General features: G+C 41.6%; 1 non-coding gene across 1 annotated transcript; it reads left to right on the top strand.

Moving 5' to 3' along the window:
* The first annotated feature begins 7,722 nt into the window (after nt 1-7,722).
* LOC112715966 (small nucleolar RNA R71) lies at nt 7,723-7,830 on the top strand. Its single transcript, XR_003160098.1, has one exon. It is a non-coding gene; the product is annotated as a small nucleolar RNA R71 (small nucleolar RNA).
* The last annotated feature ends 304 nt before the right edge of the window (nt 7,831-8,134 follow it).

The raw sequence follows: 8,134 nt of genomic DNA, 5'->3' as shown, positions 1-8,134 counted from the left end.
CACAGGAAGAACCTACTGAGTTTCTGGCACAATTCTTACAACTTGCTGACACAGTACGTGATAAAGAGGTGGATCAGGATGTCTACAGATTATTACTGTTTCCATTTGCTGTAAAAGATCAAGCTAAGAGGTGGTTAAATAACCAACCTACAGCAAGCATAAAGACATGGAAACAGTTATCAGACAAATTCCTGAATCAATTTTACCCTCCAAAAAGGATGACACAGCTAAGGCTGGACATCCAAGGCTTTAAACAAGAGGATAATGAATCCCTTTATAATGCCTGGGAGAGGTATAGAGGTATGCTAAGAAAATGCCCCTCTGAAATGTTTTCAGAGTGGGTACAGTTAGACATCTTCTACTATGGGCTTACAGAAAAAGCTCAGATGTCTCTAGACCACTCAGCTGGTGGATCTATACATATGAGAAAGACGATTGAGGAGGCTCAAGAGCTTATAGATACTATTGCTAGAAATCAACATTTGTACTCTAGCAATGAGTTCTCTACAAAAGAAGAAGTTATGGCAGTAGCCACTGATCCTAATCCTCAAGAACAGATGGTTGAGCTTAATCAGCAATTACACCTGATGACAAAACAGTTAGCAGAATTTAAAGAGATGCTCCAAGAGACTAAAATTGCTAACAAGAACATGGAATCACAGTTGAATCAGGAAAAATAGCAGCTATCTAAACAGATAACAGAAGAATGCCAAGCAGTTCAACTGAGGAGTGGGAAGACACTGAATAACACTGCTCAAAGTAGCAAAAAGTCAGTAAAGGAACAATTGACAGAGGATAACCAAACCACTATCCAAAATCCCTCTGAGGATAGTAAGAGCCCATAGAGGAATGCTATTGGCGTTCAAACGCCAGAAAAGGAGGGAAAGCTGGCGTTAAACGCCCATTCCCTGCCCAGTTCTGGCGTTCAAACGCCAGAAAAGGGGGAAAAGTTGGCGTTAAACGCCCATTTTCCACCCAATCCTGGCGTTCAAATGCAAAAGAGGAACCAGACACCTGAGAGTGCTGATAGTAACCCCTCTAAAAAGACTTCTCCGACCACTTCTGTAAGGAATAAACCTGCAGCAATTAAGGTTGAAGAATATAAAGCCAAGATGCCTTATCCTCAGAAACTCCGCCAAGCGGAACAGGATAAGCAATTTGCCCGCTTTGCATACTATCTAAGGACTCTTGAAATAAAGATTCCGTTTGCAGAGGCACTTGAGCAAATACCTTCTTATGCTAAGTTCATGAAAGAGATCTTAAGTCATAAGAAGGATTGGAGAGAAACTGAAAAAGTTTTTCTCACTGAAGAATGCAGTGCAGTCATATTAAAGAGCTTACCAGAGAAGCTTAAAGATCCTGGAAGCTTTATGATACCATGCACATTAGAGGGTACTTGTACCAAGAAAGCTCTATGTGATCTTGGGGCAAGTATCAACCTAATACCTGCATCCACTATCAGAAAGCTTGGCTTGACTGAAGAAGTCAAACCAACCAGGATATGTCTCCAACTTGCTGATGGCTCCATTAAATACCCATCAGGCATAATTGAGGACATGATTGTCAAGGTTGGGCCATTTGCCTTTCCCACTGACTTTGTAGTGCTGGAAATGGAGGAGCACAAGAGTGCAACTCTCATTCTAGGAAGACCTTTCCTAGCAACTGGACGGACCCTCATTGATGTCCAAAGAGGGGAATTAACCCTGAGAGTCAATGAGGATGAGTTCAAGTTGAATGTTGTCAAAGCTATGCAGCATCCAGACACATCAAATGACTGCATGAGCACTGATATTATTGACTCTTTGGTGGAGGAGGTCAATATGACTGAAAGTCTTGAATCAGAGCTAGATGACATCTTTAAAGATGTTCAGCCTGATCTGGAGGAACTAAAGGAAATAAAAGAAATTCCGAAAATTCCTCAGGAAGAAGATAAGCCTCCTAAACCAGAGCTCAAGCCATTACCACCATCCCTAAAATATGCATTTCTGGGAGAAGCTGACACTTTTCCAGTGATCATAAGCTCTGCTTTAAATCCACAGGAAGAGGAAGCACTAATTCAAGTGCTAAGGACACACAAGACAGCTCTTGAGTGGTCCATAAGTGATCTTAAGGGCATTAGCCCAGCAAGATGCATGCACAAGATCCTATTGGAGGATGATGCTAAGCCAGTGGTTCAACCACAAAGGCGGCTAAATCCAGCCATGAAGGAGGTGGTGCAGAAAGAGGTCACTAAGTTACTAGAGGCTGGGATTATTTATCCTATTTCTGATAGCCCCTGGGTGAGCCCTGTCCACGTTGTCCCTAAGAAGGGAGGCATGACAGTGGTTCATAATGAAAAGAATGAACTAGTTCCTACAAGAACAGTTACAGGGTGGCGCATGTGTATTGACTACAGAAGGCTCAATACAGTCACCAGAAAGGATAATTTTCCTTTACCATTCATATACTAGATGCTAGAGAGACTAGCAGGTCATGAATACTACTGCTTTTTGGACGGCTACTCAGGTTACAACCAAATTGCAGTAGATCCTCAGGACCAAGAGAAAACAGCATTTACCTGTCCTTTTGGAGTATTTGCCTACAGAAGGATACCTTTTGGTCTGTGCAATGCACCTGCAACATTTCAGAGGTGCATGCTCTCTATCTTCTCAGATATGGTAGAGAAATTTCTGGAAGTCTTCATGGATGACTTTTCAGTATTTGGAGACTCATTCAGCTCCTGCCTTAACCATCTAGCACTTATTCTGAAAAGATGCCAAGAGACCAACCTAGTTTTAAACTGGGAAAAATGTCACTTTATGGTGACTGAAGGAATTGTCCTTGGGCACAAAATTTCAAGCAATGGAATAGAGGTGGATAAGGCAAAGGTAGAGGTAATTGAAAAATTACCACCACCTGCCAATGTTAAGGCAATCAGAAGCTTTCTGGGGCATGCAGGATTCTACAGAAGGTTTATAAAGGATTTTTCAAAAATTGCCAAACTTCAGAGTAATCTGCTAGCTGCTGACATGCCATTTATCTTTGATAAGGAGTGTCTGCAGGCGTTTGAGACCTCTGAAAGCTAAGCTGGTCACAGCACCAGTCATCTCTGCACCAGACTGGACATTACCATTTGAACTAATGTGTGATGCCAGTGACCATGCCATTGGTGCAGTATTGGGACAAAGGCATGGTAAGCTTCTGCACGTCATTCATTATGGCAGCCGTATTCTAAATGATGCACAGAAGAACTACACAACCACAGAAAAAGAGTTACTTGCAGTGGTTTATGCCATTGACAAGTTCAGATCTTATTTAGTAGGATCAAAAGTGATTGTGTACACTGACCATGCTGCTCTTAAATATCTACTCACAAAGCAGGATTCGAAACCCATGCTCATAAGATGGGTGTTGCTTCTGCAAGAGTTTGATATAGAAATAAGAGACAGAAAAGGGACAGAGAATCAAGTAGTTGATCACCTGTCCCGGATAGAACCAGTAGTAGGAGCCTCCCTCCCTCCTACTGAGATCTCTGAAACCTTTCTGGATGAGCAATTGTTTGCTATTCAGGAAGCTCCGTGGCTTGCAGACAGTGCAAACTATAAGACTCAAGGTTCTCCTTCAGTAATCATGGAGAGGAAGCATGAAGAGCTTCTATCAAAACAGAGTCAAACAGAGCCCCCACAGTCAAACTCTAAGTTTGGTGTTGGGAGGCCACCACCAACTTCTAAGTTTGGTGTTGAACCCCCACATTCAAACTCTAAGTTTGGTGTTGGGAGGTTCCAACATTACTCTGAACATCTGTGAGGCTCCATGAGAGCCCACTGTCAAGCTACTGACATTAAAGAAGCGCTTGTTGGGAGGCAACCCAATGTTATATTTATTATTTTCCTTTGTTATTTTATGTTTTCTATAGGTTGATGATCATGAAAAGTCACAAATTCAATTGAAACAATAGAAACAGAATGAAAAACAGAAAGAAAAACAGCACACCCTGGAGGAAAACCTTGCTGGCGTTTAAACGCCAGTAAGGGCAGCAAATGGGCGTTTAACGCCCAGTCTGGCACCATTCTGGGCGTTTAACGCCAGAAAGGGGCACCAGACTGGCGTTAAACGCCAGGAATGGGCACCAAGCTGGCGTTAAACGCCAGAAATGGGCACCAGCTCGGCGTTTAATGCTAGGATTGGCAGAAGGAGCATTTTTCTCACCACTTGGTGCATGGATGAATTATCCTTGACACCTCAGGATCTGTGGACCCCACAGGATCCCCACCTACCCCACCACTCTCTCTCTTCTTTCTTCTTTTGCTCGAGGATGAGCAAACCTTCTAAGTTTGGTGTGGTAAAAGCGTTGCTTTTTGTTTCTCCATAACCATTTATGGCACCTAAGGCCGGAGAAACCTCTAGAAAGAGGAAAGGAAGGCAAAATCTTCCACCTCCGAGCCATGGGAGATGGAGATATTCATCTCAAGGGATGCACTTTCCTCTACAAAACTATTGGGAGAAAATCAATACCTTCCTAGGAGAATTGAGTTCCAACATGGGACAACTAAGGGTGAAGCACCAAGAACATTCCATCCTCCTCCATGAAATTAAAGAAGATCATAGAATCATGAGAGAGGAGCAACAAAGGCAAGGAAGAGACATTGAGGAGCTCAAGCACTCCATAAGATCTTCAAGAGGAAGAACAAGCCGCCATCACTAAGGTGGACCCGTTCTTTAATCTCCTTGTTCTTTATTTTCTATTTTTCAAATTTTTATGCTTATGTTTATCTATGTTTGTGTCTTATTACATGATCATTAGTATCTTAGTGTCTATGCCTTAAAGCTATGAATGTCCTATGAATCCATCACATCTCTTAAATGAAAAATGCTTTAATCACAAAAGAACAAGAAGTACAGGATTTTGAATTCATCTTTGAAACTAGTTGAATTAGTTTGATGTGGTGACAATACTTTTTGTTTTCTGAATGAATGCTTGAACAGTGCATATGTCTTTTGAATTTGTTGTTTTAAGAATGTTAAAATTTTTGGCTCTTGATAGAATGATGGAAAAGGAGAACTGTTATTGAGGATCTGAAAAATTATCAAATTGATTCTTGAAGCAAGAAAAAGCAGTGAATCAAAAAAAAAAGAAAAAGAAAAAGAAAGAAATAAAGTTGTGATCCAAGGCAAAAAGAGTGTGCTTAAGAACCCTGGACACCTCTAATTGGGGACTCTAGCAAAGCTGAGTCACAATTTGAAAAGGTTCACCCAATTATGTGTCTGTGGCATGTATGTATCCGGTGGTAATACTGGAAGACAGAGTGCTTTGGGCCACAGCCAAGACTCAGAAAGTAGCTATGTTCAAGAATCATCATACTTAACTAGGAGAATCAATAACACTATCTGAGTTCTGAGTTCCTATGGATGCCAATCATTCTAAACCTCAAAGGATAGAGGGAGATGCCAAAACTGTTCAGAAGCAAAAAGCTACTAGTCCCGCTCATCTAATTGGAGTTAAGTTTCCTTGATATTTTGGAGTCTATAGTATATTCTCTTCTTTTTATCCTAATTGATTTTCAGTTGCTTGGGGACAAGCAACAATTTAAGTTTGGTGTTGTGATGAGCGGATAATTTGTACGCTTTTTGGCACTATTTTTAGTATGTTTTTAGTATGATCTAGTTGGTTTTTAGTATATTTTTGTTAGTTTTTACTTAAAATTCACTTTTCTGGACTTTACTATGAGTTTGTGTGTTTTTCTATGATTTCAGGTATTTTCTGGCTGAAATTGAGGGACCTGAGCAAAAATCTGATTCAGAGACTGAAAAGGACTGCAGATGCTGTTGGATTCTGACCTCCCTGCACTCAAAGTGGATTTTCTGCAGCTGCAGAAGCCCAATTGGCGCGCTCTCAACGGCGTTGAAAAGTAGACATCCTGGGCTTTCCAGCAATATATGATAGTTCATACTTTGCCCAATATTTGATGGCCCAAACCGGCGTTCAAAGTCACCCTCAGAATTTCCAGCGTTAAACGCCGGAACTGGCATAAAAATTGGAGTTAAACGCCCAAACTGGCACCAAAGCTGGCGTTTAACTCCAGAAAGAGTCTCTACACGAAAATGCTTCAATGCTCAGCCCAAGCACACACCAAGTGGGCCCGGAAGTGGATTTTTATGTCATTTACTCATTTCTGTATACCCTAGGTTACTAGTTCACTATTAATAGGATCTTTTGACATTGTATCTGTACCTCATGACACTTTACACGTTTCTCATTGTATCTTCTACAGCATGAGTCTCTAAACCCAATGGTTGGGGGTGAGGAGCTCTGCTGTGTCTTGATGGATTAATGCAATTACTACTGTTTCTTATTCAATCATGCTTGCTTCCGTTCTAAGATATCACTTGTTCTTAACCCGGATGAATGTGATGACCCGTGACACTCATCATATTCAACCACCTCCGTTCTACCTTAGATTGAGTAGATATCTCTTGGATTCCTTAATCAGAATCTTCGTGGTATAAGCTAGAATTGATGGCGGCATTCAAGAGAATCCGGAAGGTCTAAACCTTGTCTGTGGTATTCTGAGTAGGATTCAATGATTGAATGACTGTGATGAGCTTCAAACTCGCGATTGTGGGACGTTAGTGACAGACGCAAAAGAATTATTGGATTCTATTCCGACATGATCGAGAACCGACAGCTGGATAGCCGTGCCGTGACAGGGTGCGTTGAACATTTCCACTGAGAGGATGGGAGGTAGCCATTGACAACGGTGAAACCCTACATACAGCTTGCCATGGAAGGAGCCTTGCGTGTTTGAAGAAGAAGACAGTAGGAAAGCAGAGGTTCAGAAGACAGAGCATCTCCAAAACCTCAACCTATTCTCCATCACTGCAATTCAAGTACCTGTTTTATGTTCTTTTGCTTTTTACAATCAATCCTGATAATCTTTGATATCCTGACTAAGAGTTACAAGATAACCATAGCTTGCTTCAAGCCGACAATCTCCGTGGGATCGACCCTTACTCACGTAAGGTATTACTTGGACGACCCAGTGCACTTGCTGGTTAGTTGTGCGGGATTGCAAAGTGTGATTGCAATTTCGTGCACCAAAGGTCATGGTGCCTATGGTACAGGGTATTAAGAATTTACCAGGATCTTGTTTCTTTTGATGTAACGTTTGCTGAACCCATGTATCTAGTTCACTAATGAGCAAGGGAGGTTCACCTTCCCAAGTCTCATTACCAAATAACTTGGCATTCAGTTTCATGATGGCTCCTAGATATTGAGCAACTTACTCTCCAGTTATATCTTCATCCTCTTCAGAGCTCATGAATGGCAGAAAAAGTTTTAATGGGATCTCTATGGTCTCTATATGACCTTCAGATTCCTCTGGGTCCTCAATAGGAAACTGCTTCTTGCTTGAGAGACGTCCCATGAGGTCTTCCTCATTGGGATTCACATCCTCTCCTTCCTCTCTATGTTCGGCCATGTTGATTATGTCAATGGCCTTGCACGCTCTTTTTGGATTCTCTTCAGTATTGCTTGGGAGAGTACTAGGAGGAGTTTCAGTGACTTTCTTACTCAGCTGGCCCACTTGTGCATCCAAATTTCTGATGGAAGACCATGTTTCACTCATAATACTTAAAGTGGCCTTAGACAGATCAGAGACTAAGTTTGCTAAGTTAGAGGTGCTCTGCTCAGAATTCTCTGTCTATTGCTAAGAAGATGATGGAAAAGGCTTGCTATTGCTCTGAAAGCATGTCAGAAGGACACCTTTTGGTCATCTGCTTGTATCTTTCCCAAGCTTCATAGAGGGATTCACCTTCTTTTTGTTTGAAGGTTTGAATATCCACTCTAAGCTTGCTCAACTTTGCAGGAGGAAAGAACTTTACCAAGAAGGCCGTGACCAACTTATCCCAGGAGTCCAAGCTATATTTAGGTTGTGAGTCCAACCATGTTCTAGCTCTGTCTCTTACATCAAAAGGGAAAAGCATGAGCCTGTAGACTTCAGGATCTACTCCATTAATCTTAACAGGCTCACAGATCTGTAAGAACTCAGTTAAAAACTGATATGGATCTTCTGATGGAAGTCCTTGGAGCTTGTAGTTCTGTTGCATTAGAGAAACTAGTTGAGGTTTCAGCTCAAAATTGTTTGCTCCAATGGCA

This window comes from Arachis hypogaea, chromosome 1 (assembly GCF_003086295.3).
Source record: "Arachis hypogaea cultivar Tifrunner chromosome 1, arahy.Tifrunner.gnm2.J5K5, whole genome shotgun sequence".
Lineage (NCBI taxonomy): Eukaryota > Viridiplantae > Streptophyta > Magnoliopsida > Fabales > Fabaceae > Arachis > Arachis hypogaea.
Note: the sequence above shows the minus strand (reverse complement) of the source record. Positions and strands in the feature narration are given on the sequence as shown.